We start from the raw sequence: 12,439 nt of genomic DNA, 5'->3' as shown, positions 1-12,439 counted from the left end.
TTGATGCGTTATTTACTTAACATTACATAATGTTGTATAATGCTCGTTATATTGATTGAAGAACTCACCCTTACACTTATTTTTCAGGTAACGAGAAATGAGTTGAGTAGGAGCTAATTATTGGAGTCTAGTGTAGTCTCCGTAGTGGGTCGTGCTCTGATAGATGTAACATCGGGATGGGTTGTCCTAACTTGTTTTGAATGTTTTATTATTGGTTGAGGACCATTTTCCATGTAATGTTTTACATGATTGATGAGATTATATCCGCTGTGTTTTATGCAATTGTTTAAGTTTTAAATTAATAAAAGAGCATGACCTCTATATTTGTTGAACGGTGTGAATATTTTGTGTGACACCCTTAAAGGGCATAATTACTCTGACGTTGTATTTTGATATTGAATGAAATTATTGGGGTATTTAGAAGGGTGTTACATTAGTGGTATCAGAGCATAGTCGGTCGAGTCGAGTCGTAATTATTCTGTTTCCCCTGTACGGGATATGTGTTGTGTAACCCTATCAGTACTTATTGTTTTGGTTTGTTGGGTTTTCAGAATAGAGATGGCTGGAAGGAGTAGAGACGATGCTGTGATTGCTGAGGCTCTGGGTATGCTAGCTGGAGTACTTGGGGGAAATCCGAATGTTGTGGGAATGGGAGCTGCTCGTCAACTGAGTGAGTTCCAGAAGAACAATCCTCCAATGTTCAAGGGAGCATACGATCCAGATGGCGCTCAGAAGTGGTTGAAGGAGATCGAGAGGATCTTCCGAGTGACTGAGTGTGCCGAGAACCAGAAGGTCAGGCTCGGTACGCAGATGCTGTCAGAGGAAGCAGATGATTGGTGGGTTGCTAGCCGCACTGAGTTGGAAGCTGCCGGAAGTGCTGAGGTCACTTGGGCGGTGTTCAGAGAGAGATTTCTGAGGAAGTACCTTCCAGAGGAGGTCAGAGGAAGAAGAGAGATAGAGTTCTTAGAATTGAAGCAGGGCAATCGGTCTGTTACTGAGTATGCTGCTAAGTTCACAGAGCTGTCGAAGTATTACATTCCCTATGATGAGGCTACTGGAGAATTTTCAAAATGCGTGAGGTTTGAGAACGGGTTGCGTCCCGAGATCAAGCAGGCTATTGGGTATCAGCGGATCAGAGTGTTTTCTAACTTGGTCGACTGTTGCAGAATGTTTGAACAGGATACCAAGGCCAGAGCGGAAAGCTATCAGCAGAGGGTTGATAGGAAAGGCAAGAATCAGAATGATCGTGGGAAACCGTATGCAGCTGGCAGAGGTTTCCAGAGACAGAATAGGATGAAGAGACCTAGTGGGGGAGACTCTAGTGCTCCTGCTAAGTGTTCCAGATGTGGTCAGGCTGGACATCGTGTCCATGAGTGTACCAGTGCTGAGAAGAAGTGTTTCAAGTGTGGAAAAGGTGGTCACTTGGCTGCAGAGTGCCGGTTGAAGACTGCGACTTGTTTCAACTGTGGAGAGGTGGGTCATATCAGTTCACGGTGTCCTAAGCCGAAGAAAGAGAATCAGTTGGAAGGCAAGGTCTTTGCTTTATCGGGTTCTGAGACTTCTGCAGATGATCGTTGATCCGAGGTACGTGTTATATTAATGGCTTTTCCCTTGTAGCTATTATTGACACTGGTGCGACTCATTCCTTTATATCTTCGGATTGTGCTGTGAAACTTAAGTTAGAGATATCTGAATGCATGGAAGTATGGTGATTGATACTCCTGCGAAGGGTTCAATGACTATTACTTCAGTTTGTTTAAAATGTCCTTTTGAGTATTTTTGGTAGAGACTTTGGGATGGACCTAGTGTGTCTTCCCCTTGTGCAGATTGATGTTATCTTGGGTATGAAATGATTGGTGTGTATTGATGACATTTTGGTGTATTCTAAATCCGAAGAAGAGCATGCTGAGCATTTGAGAGTGGTTTTAGAAGTTCTACGGGAAAAGAAGTTGTTTGCTAAACTCTCTAAATGTGAATTTTGGTTAGAAGAGGTGAGTTTTCTTGGTCATGTGATTTCAAGAGGTGGTGTGGCTGTTGATCCTTCTAAGATAGAAGCGGTATCTAAGTGGGAAGCTCCGAAGTCGGTTGCTGAGATTCGAAGTTTTCTTGGGTTGGCTGGTTATTATAGGAAGTTCATAGAGGGATTTTCCAAGTTGGCATTACCGTTGACAATGTTGACTAGAAAGGGGCAAGCGTTGTTTGGGACTCAAGATGTGAAGAAGGTTTCCAAGAGTTAAAGAGAAGATTGACTACTGCTCCTATTCTGATATTACCGAGTCCGTCGGAATCATTTGAGGTTTACTGTGATGCTTCATTGTTGGGTTTAGGTGGTGTGTTGATGCAGAATAAGCAGGTTATAGCTTATGCTTCGAGACAACTGAGGGTTCATGAGAGGAACTATCCGACACATGATTTAGAGTTGGCAGCTGTGGTGTTTGTTCTGAAGTTATGGAGGCATTACTTGTACGGGTCAAGATTTGAAGTTTTCGGTGACCATAAGAGTTTAAAGTATTTGTTTGATCAGAAAGAGCTGAATATGAGACAGAGGAGATGGTTAGAATTTCTGAAGGATTATGATTTTGGTTTGAATTACCATCCGGGTAAAGCAAATGTGGTGGCTGATGCATTGAGTCGGAAATCATTGCATATGTCTATGTTAATGGTTAGAGAATTGGATTTAATTGAGCAGTTTAGAGACTTGAGTTTGGTATGTGAGAGTACTCACAATAGTGTTAAATTGGGAATGCTGAAGATAACGAGTGGTATTTTGGATGAGATCAGAGAGGGTCAGAAATCCGATATGCGTTTGGTCGATAAGTTGACTTTAGTGAGTCAAGGCCAAGGTGGTGAATTCAGAGTTGATGAGAATGGTGTTTTGAGATTTGGTGATCGGGTGTGTATTCCGTATGTTACTGAGCTTAAGAAGAGTATTCTGGAAGAAGGACATCGTAGTGGCTTGAGTATTCATCCTAGGGCTACGAAGATGTATCATGATCTGAAGAAGTTATTTTGGTGGCCGGGAATGAAGAGAGAAATTGCGGGTTTTGTTTATTCCTGTTTGACTTGTCAGAAGTCGAAGATTGAGCATCAGAAGCCGTCTGGGCTAATGCAACCGTTGGCTATTCCAGAGTGGAAGTGGGATAGTATCAGTATGGATTTTGTTTCTGGTTTGCCGAGGACAAGTAAGAATTTTGAGGCTATTTGGGTGATTGTTGATAGATTGACGAAGTCGGCTCCTTTCATTCCGATTAGAATGGATTATCCGTTGGAGAGATTAGCTGAGTTATATATTGAGAAGATTGTAAGTTTGCATGGTATTCCGTCGAGTATTGTTTCGGACAGAGATCCTAGATTTACATCAAAGTTCTGGGAAGGTTTGCAGAGGGCTTTGGGAACTAAGCTGAGATTGAGTTCTGCATATCATCCGCAGACTGATGGTCAGACTGAGAGGACGATTCAGTCATTGGAGGACCTTTTGAGAGTTTGTGTTTTGGAAAGAGGAGGTGCTTGGGATTGTTACTTGCCTTTGATTGAGTTTACCTACAACAATAGTTTTCATTCGAGCATTGGTATGGCACCGTTTGAAGCTTTGTATGGTAGGAGATGTCGGACACCTTTGTGTTGGTATAAGTCCGGTGAGAGTGCTGTGGTTAGACCGGAGATTGTTCAACAAACTACCGAAAAGATTAAGATGATTCAGGAGAAGATGAGAATTGCTCAAAGTCGTCAGAAGAGTTATCATGATAAGAGGAGGAAGTCACTTGAGTTCCAAGAGGGAGATCATGTGTTTCTTCGTGTTACTCCGATAACTGGTGTTGGTCGAGCTTTAAAGTCGAAGAAGTTGACACCTCGATTTATTGGTCCTTATCAGATTTTGGAGAGGATAGGAGAGGTAGCCTATCGTATCGCTTTACCGCCGTCGCTTGCGAATTTGCATGAGGTCTTTCATGTGTCTCAGTTGAGGAGGTACATTCATGACCCGTCGCATGTCGTCCAAATAAATGATGTACAGGTGAGAGATAACCTGACTGTTGAAACATCACCTATGAGGATCGAGGATCGAGAGTTGAAGCAGTTGCGGGGTAAAGAGATTGCCTTGGTGAAGGTAGCTTGGGGAGGACCAGCAGGTGGCAATGTGACTTGGGAACTGGAGAGTAAGATGAAGGAGTCTTATCCGGAGTTGTTCGCTTGAGGTATGTTTTCGAGGACGAAAACTCTTTTAGTGGGGGAGAGTTGTAACACCCCAATTAAACTAAGCTAATTATTTGATTTAAATTAATATTTTATTTATTAATTTAATTGAATAATTGGATGTTTGGATTATTTTATTTTATTATTATTTTGGAATAATAATTATTGGGATAATTATTTATTGGAATAATATATAAGTTGGAATTTAGAAAAAAATCCCATTGGTGGTAAAAAGGTGAATTTCACGTGAAAAGGGAAAAGAGGCAGAAAGGGCAAAAAGCCAGAGAACGAAGGTTGAAGGAAGGAGAAGCTTAGAGCTCGGAAGCTGCCGGATTAACTCAGGTAAGGGGGGTTTATCATCGGTTAAAGGGTATTATATGATAATATGTACTGGGTAGTAATAATCATTGTTTTACCTCTGATTGGATTGATGTATGCTGAAAATCTGTGAAATTTTGGGATGAACGAAATGGAATGATAATCGATGAAATTCGTAGGAATTAGATGTAGTAAGGTTAGTAATTTGAGAAGTTGAATGTATCTGAGTTGTAATTGATAAAACGAACGAAAGCGTATGAAAAATTGGACTGTGGAAGGTTGAACTGGACAGGTTTCGTAGCAGAAAGCCATTGCAGATCTGGAAAAATTCTGGTTTCTGGTCATACGCGTATGGCACTAGGCGATACGCGTATGAGATGGCTGATACGCGTATGGCGTTAGGCAATACGCGTATGGGTGAAAAAGATGACATTTTGAACGTAAATTGGTCTCTGGTGGTACGCGTATGGGGGATTGTTACGCGTAGCATACGCGTATGAGACATGTGATACGCGCATGGGTTGAGCGAGGAAGTGCGCAATACGCGTATGAGAGTGGGCAGTACGCGTATGGACTTGGCCAGGTTTGGGCAGTACGCGTATGGCATGGGCAATACGCGTATGGGCAGAATGGAGATTTTTCTGTGTTGTTGTTGTGCAGTTTTTGACTGTTTAGACTGAGTGATGTGACTTAGCTGATGTATGATGTAGCAGGGATCATTTCCCGTTGTTTTGAGTAGTATAGGTATTAGTAGAGGGTGCTAATACTGTGTTTTGATTTTGTGGCATGACATGATATGCTGTTGTGATAAATGTGTTGATGATATGTGATGGTATGCCTGATGCTGTGAACGTATCAGTTACGTATGCATTGTGAATAGACTGTTTTGTGGCTTAGAGTGTGAGCATGTGGCTATTCTTGAATTGTTGTTGATGTTGCATTTGCTAGGTGATTAGCTTGCACATTGTGGCCCATTTGGGGTGGTAGCTAATTCCCGTGGTGAGGAATTAGTGAGTTAGTCATTATTGGACTGTTGTTGATTGTTTGCATGCTAGGTGATTAGCGTGCATTTCATGGCCCATTTGGGGTGGTAGCTAATTCCCATAGTGAGGAATTAGCGAGTGAGTCACTATGTCTCAAATGAGTGGGACTAGTGAGCTTGGTAGCCGTGCCTGGGTTTGGACGGTGAGGCTGAACTATATGTTCACAAATAGTCGGTACCGCATGCATGGAGTCTCATTGCATAATATATGTGTGGCGTGTAATATGAATGGGTGTATTCCAATATTACACGTGTGTTTGTGTTGGTATTGTTGTGTGGTCATTGAGTATGGTTTGAGATTATACATATGCTATATGTTACTGTTAAGTATGATGTTGAGTTGATATTGCTGTTATTGAGTATGTGGTCTGGTTAGGGTGATTTGATGCGTTATTTACTTAACATTACATAATGTTGTATAATGCTCGTTATATTGATTGAAGAACTCACCCTTACACTTATTTTTCAGGTAACGAGAAATGAGTTGAGTAGGAGCTAATTATTGGAGTCTAGTGTAATCTCCGTAGTGGGTCGTGCTCTGATAGATGTAACATCGGGATGGGTTGTCCTAACTTGTTTTGAATGTTTTATTATTGGTTGAGGACCATTTTCCATGTAATGTTTTACATGATTGATGAGATTATATCCGCTGTGTTTTATGCAATTGTTTAAGTTTTAAATTAATAAAAGAGCATGACCTCTATATTTGTTGAACGGTGTGAATATTTTGTGTGACACCCTTAAAGGGCATAATTACTCTGACGTTGTATTTTGATATTGAATGAAATTATTGGGGTATTTAGAAGGGTGTTACACTGACCACTGTCAAGGGATTTCTTCACTACAGAGTCAGAGGGATTTGTTACTTCGGATGACGGAGCCTTTCCCTGAACTTTTTCCTTAATCATCCAGCCCTCAATCCTTTCTAATCTCTCGGCCATAGCTTTCTGCCCCAAGGCAAGCCCTTGCACAACACTGACCAAATCCCTCACCATCTCTTTCAACTCAAGGATGTCGGCGTTGGGAAGATCCATCAGTCTCGGATTTGTGCCTGGTGAAGTATCTGTGAGGGCGTGCTGAGTGCAAAGGTACGACTCGGCGAGCACGAGCAATGATTCCTGCAAAACAGCAAACAGGTTAATATGCATGAATGCGACGTCTACCCATATGAGGAAAATTCTGTCCTTCGATTCTGGTTTCATTGAGACAGATAATATTTCACCAATAACATTTTGACATCCAGATGTCTCTCAACCAGATTCTCAATCCATAATACTCCCCATATGGCTAGACGTGAGTTTGGTGCAGATGAATGCAAAATGAGAATGATGCAGATGTGTGCAATGCATAGTGCCATCCTCCAAGTCATCTGATCATCTGTTGCTCTGAACTACAGCTCGGATCCCTGGACTGATCACAACCATCTGAGGAAACTGTAACCACAAATCTGACCCACGGGTTCCGAAATAAACGGAAGAAAGATACACCATCATCATCACCATCAGTCTCTGAGCAGACACCCACAATCATCTGAAACGGCCCGGGGAATCCTGAAATAAACGGATCCCCACTGATAAATATCTTGGCCCGGGGAATCCTGAAATAAACGGATCCCCACTGATAAATCACGGACAGCACTCCGGCGTCTCTGAAATAAACGGCCATAAATCCGACTTATAAAGATGACTCTGATCCACGGAACAAAAAGTCACCATCTGAGCAATGCATCTGAAATAATCAACCCTCCCCTCACAGGTCAATTCTAAACAGGTCATCCTAAGGCGGATAATAGTCTCGACAATCGGGCAGAGATACTCAATGGGTTTGCCCTTTCGGGTGTGCCATTGTAGCTCTCCTGAGATCGTCTAAACCAAAGATCCGGGAAATGATCGGTCACCAGAGTCAACAGCTCAAAAGAGATAACCCAACCAAAGTGGAAAACCCCACTGGAAGAGCACTTCTCAGATGAACCTCGTCCGGCTTGTGGTATGTCACATCGCAACATCATGCCCAACCGACATGTGAGCGACGCGAGACCACGCTAATCCTAGGTGTATACTCGGGCCTGGGTTTTAGCCCCACTCAGAACACCCACCCCAAACAACAGAACCACCTGCAGAGGACGGCAACAACATGATAGTATGATGCGTGCAGACATTAATGCAAATATATACACACTGGTTAGAATAATAAATGCAATAAATCAAACATCACAAGCAACCTAAACTAATCCTAGAACGCTAGGAAGGACTCGCTTAGGGACGATGGACCAGCATAGGTCTACATGGGTTATCCCCAGCAGAGTCGCCAGCTGTCGCATCCTGCGAAAAATCAACCGGCGGGACTCAAATAAAAACAACAAACAGAGCCGCCACTGCGCGTTATTTATCCCAAGATAGGGAAAGGAAACGCTCAGAGAAACCTGGAAAGACATGGTCTCGCGACCAGAGAGAAAAGGTTCGGGAGTCGGTTACGCGAGGGGAAGGTATTAGCACCCCTCACGTCCTAGGTACTCCTAGGGATCCACGTCCTAGAATAAAGAAAAGGTTGCTAAACATCACACACACACAGGGAACGCAGGTGGGGTTAAGAGAAGGGAGCTCGATAAGGTATCGCACCTTATGCCTACATATCTTGTCTGGAACAAGAATCAGAGCCACTGTAGTTCGGCTTACGCACGCCAAACAACACAAAACAATCAAACAAGCAAGGGTGGCAAACATGGAGCCCGACAACCACTGGATGGAATTACGTCAGCATCCGAACCAAAACACACTCAAATGGGCAAACATGGAGCCCGACAGCCAATCCTGGGCTTATGTCAGCATCCGAACCCAAACACACTCAATCAGATAACAAGTAAACACACGCAAAAAATAAAAAGGTTGCCCGGAGTGGTCTCGCACGACCACCTGCCTACATACCTCGTCTGGAACGAGGATCAGGGCGATGTAGTTCCCCTGAAAGGGACTAAATTGTTAACCAGAAACCGGGGAAAGATACACAACTAGGGAGCTGAGACTCGAGCCTAATGTTGTCATGCATCGTTAACCCTAAGTTCGGTTTTCTATCCTACTTGCATAAGCAAACTAACCTAACCAGGAAAGAAGCTAGCACACAAGCATACAATCATATATCATCAAATGAGAACAGGTATCTCAAACAAGCATGTCAATCAGATATCCACATAACACGCACTATAGCCAAACAAGGGGGCTCAATCAATCAGGTTTGACTGCCTAAGCAATCGTCTGTACAGGCTGTGTTTGCTCTTAACCTTGCCATTACGAGGCTAAGGTGAAGCAGATGATGGGATGAAGTGAGGATCAGACCTCACAGCTCATATCCCTAACCAGGGAGAGCATCTGACAAATGAGCATGGGTCCAGAATAGGGGAACCCTTCTATACTCAGAGACTCTGACTCAATGTGCACTGCACGGGATCTTGGGCTTTTGATCTCAATGCTACAACCATGTAATGGGAGCAAGGAGAAGACTCACTGAATAGTGGGGGACAGGTTGCTTGTCCCTACCTTCCACCAATTGCCTTACTTGAAGGACTTTTCCTGCTTGGGCTTAAAAATAAACATACACAAGCATTGCCTCTTAAGGAGGACTTCAGACAATTTGCCCGGCCCGGTAACAGCCGGGTCTCCAGACTACATGAAGTTAGGAAGTTACCTCAATGCAAGTTGCTTATGCAAAGCAAAGCAAAGCAATAGTTCACAAGGAACTGAGCAACTAAAGTACCTGGAAACAATCAAACTCAGTCAGTACTCAATCAGACAAACTATACAGCAAACAAACAGTTTAAACAATACAACACAAAGCAAGCTCAAGGCTTAAGCCCAAGCTCCAACACCTACAAAACAATGTTATGTTAGTGTACAAACATCCACAACATCAATTAAAATCAACTTGTATCATTCTCCATGTACATGATGCTTTTGATCCTGAAAAATCAAGCAAATATTAGTAACTAGACCACTAGGCCAAGCCTAGGGTCCAAAAGCAAGAAAAAGGTTAAAACAGCAAGGTATCCACCATCCAACATCAAATTAACATCAAACAAGATCAAACATCATTGGTCTCATGTTTATATCATCCATCATGTTCAATTCATGCACAAAACAATCCATATGAGGTCAAATGAACCACCAAGCATACAAACAGAAGTATTGCATTCAAATCCCTATCAAAATAAATCCAAAAATTCTCAAATTAAATACACCTAAACAGGGGATAATCAAGGTCTACCATGTCAAATTTGAGCTCAATTGGGCAAATGGAACCATGTCAATGAAAATCAACAAAAACAGACACAATTTCATGCTTCAATTCACACCATCAATGCATACATCCAATTCAAAAATTCATATCTCATTGAAAACAAAAAAGAAATGGATGAGACCAAAACAGGGAGGTCACACAATGTGTCTAGTTCATGCATATCAAATTTCATGGCCATATAATACAATATGAGGATTCCCCAATCAATCTACCAACATGTGTCACATGAGCTTGCAATTTCAATCACCAGAAATGAAAAATCATGATCAATTAGAAAAGGCAGTGAAAAATTCTACAAAAATTCATACAACATCCTAACATATCAACAATTCACCATGCCAAATTTCATTCAATTCTAACATGCATAGGTTATCCAATTAAATTCAACAAGTTGACATCAAGAGGTGTGACACAAATTGTCACACCTATGTTCCAGAATTTGCTGCTCTCTGACCAGGTATCAAAAATTCATGAAATTTACATATAAATAATCCTCAATGAGTCAAGAACCACCACAAAAATTTTCAGCCATTTATTTTATGATATGAGTATTTCATGATCAAATTTCCAAAATGTATCAAAATGTGACATACATTAGAAAAGCCTATGCCAAATAAAATATTTGCCAAGCACAACTTTGACCAATAGGTCAAAAAAATCCTATGGTCAACAAGGAAGTCAACATAAAAATCTCCATATTTTTAGGATTTTTTTGCTATTTTTTATGCATTTTTTAAGGTGCTAATGATTAATTAAAATAAAAATGAAATTCACAATGGTATAGTAGTAAATATTGGTGGCGGGAGCGGGAAACGCTGAATTTGAATATTCAAATGAAAAATAAGATCAAACACATCTTCTTCTTCGTCTCCAAGCCAGAATTTTCCAGGAAATTGAAAAAATGGACGAACATCAAAACTTAATGAAAATTGGCATGGCTATAGTCGTTGGAAAGGTCTTCTCAAGAGGAACATGAATATCATACTATTACATCCTAAAAGTTCCTAAATCTCTCGAATCGACTCACTTAGGGTTTGCATTCATAATTTCATTTCAAGATTTCTCTCCCTACAGGTCACTATTTCTAAAACTAAACACATATCCATGATCTACACAGCAAGGCCTTTCAAACACATATAATCATTAAGCAAATGGTGATGATCGAATTTTGCTCAAACCTGGAAATGCAATGCTTATGGAGCTGTTCTTCACGTGAATCGGTCCAAAACAGACGTTGCATATGCCTCAGGTAGATGAATGCTATGCTCAGTTTCGATCACCTCCACTCCTAGCACGCACAGTTTGGATTTGCCATTGATGAGGTGAAATTGGACAGCCGCGTTTTAGCCTTCCACATGCTCCATTCTTCACAAACAGTTGGAGAAGATGATGATACAAATTCAATGCAACAAGAATCGTGAGATTTTGTTGAAGAATGAGGAAGAATTTTGCATTTGAAGATTTTTTTGTTCTTGATGCAATGTGAGAGAAATGAGAGGTTTCAGATCTGGTTCTTGGAGATTGTGAATTCTGTTATGATTATGAAGTGATTATGAATTTATATGGTAGCTTAATCATTCACTAATCAAGTTAATTAGTTAAATGGTAATGTTAAGTGAAAGTGTCATTTTCAAAGGAGGGGTAAAATGGTAAATACACAATGACAGCTAGTGCCAGCTGTTTTGACAGCCCAAGCAATCCCCAAATGACATATGTAATGTGTAGAAACTTGTTTCATGTCCATTGGTTGAGTATTTCTCAAAATCACATGTGTGTGGTAATTGATCCATTTTTGACCATTCATTTTTCAAACCAAAATCCAATTCACATGCCTTAACCATGAAATGAATATTCAAACACACTTAAAATGCCATTCCTGAGGTGTTGGAAAAAGTCCCATTCAAAAATTCCAATTATTTTGACATTTGGACAATTTTGCCCCTGATCCAATTCAGCTGTCCAGTTGAAAAGTGACTTTTTGCCTTGGCCATTTTTGGGAAAATCCAATGATGCACCCTCAAAGTACATGTCAAATGGAGTTTGTGCATATAAAGAACTTGCAATTTGGACAAAGTATGTGGTAGTTGTGGCCTCCTGATTACGGGTCTTTTCTGAAATTCACTGAGCCATATTTTGCAAACCACACATTGGATTTTCAAGTTCTTGGACTTTTTGGAAAGGTGAGAACAAGATCTACAACTTTCATGTTGAACAATTTTTCATTTGAAGCTTCCTTGGACATCTGTTTTTGAGGTCAAAAACTTTCCATTTTTGGAAACTTCAGTTACAAGTCAATTGCTATTTTTGGCAGTTTTTGTCCTGACTTGATTTTCTTCATTCTCAAGCTTTGCAATGTCATTTAACACTTATTCCAACATGAATGAAGTGTCTTCAACTCATTTCCACCTCCAAATCCATCAGATCATGTACAGTTGACCACAGTTGACTTTTCATCTGACAGATGAATCTGGCAATGCATAGATCAATTTAAACCCCAATTTCCAACTGAAATGGCTCAAGGGTGACACCCTAGCCTCAATAATCACAATATAATCACAAAATTATCCTCATCTCCTTCACAAACCCCATCTCCTGATC

The sequence above is a fragment of the Lathyrus oleraceus genome, chromosome 3 (genome assembly GCF_024323335.1).
Source record: "Lathyrus oleraceus cultivar Zhongwan6 chromosome 3, CAAS_Psat_ZW6_1.0, whole genome shotgun sequence".
NCBI classification, from domain to species: Eukaryota; Viridiplantae; Streptophyta; class Magnoliopsida; order Fabales; family Fabaceae; genus Lathyrus; species Lathyrus oleraceus.
The sequence above is the reverse complement of the archived record's forward strand: the minus strand, read 5'-3'. Positions refer to the sequence as shown.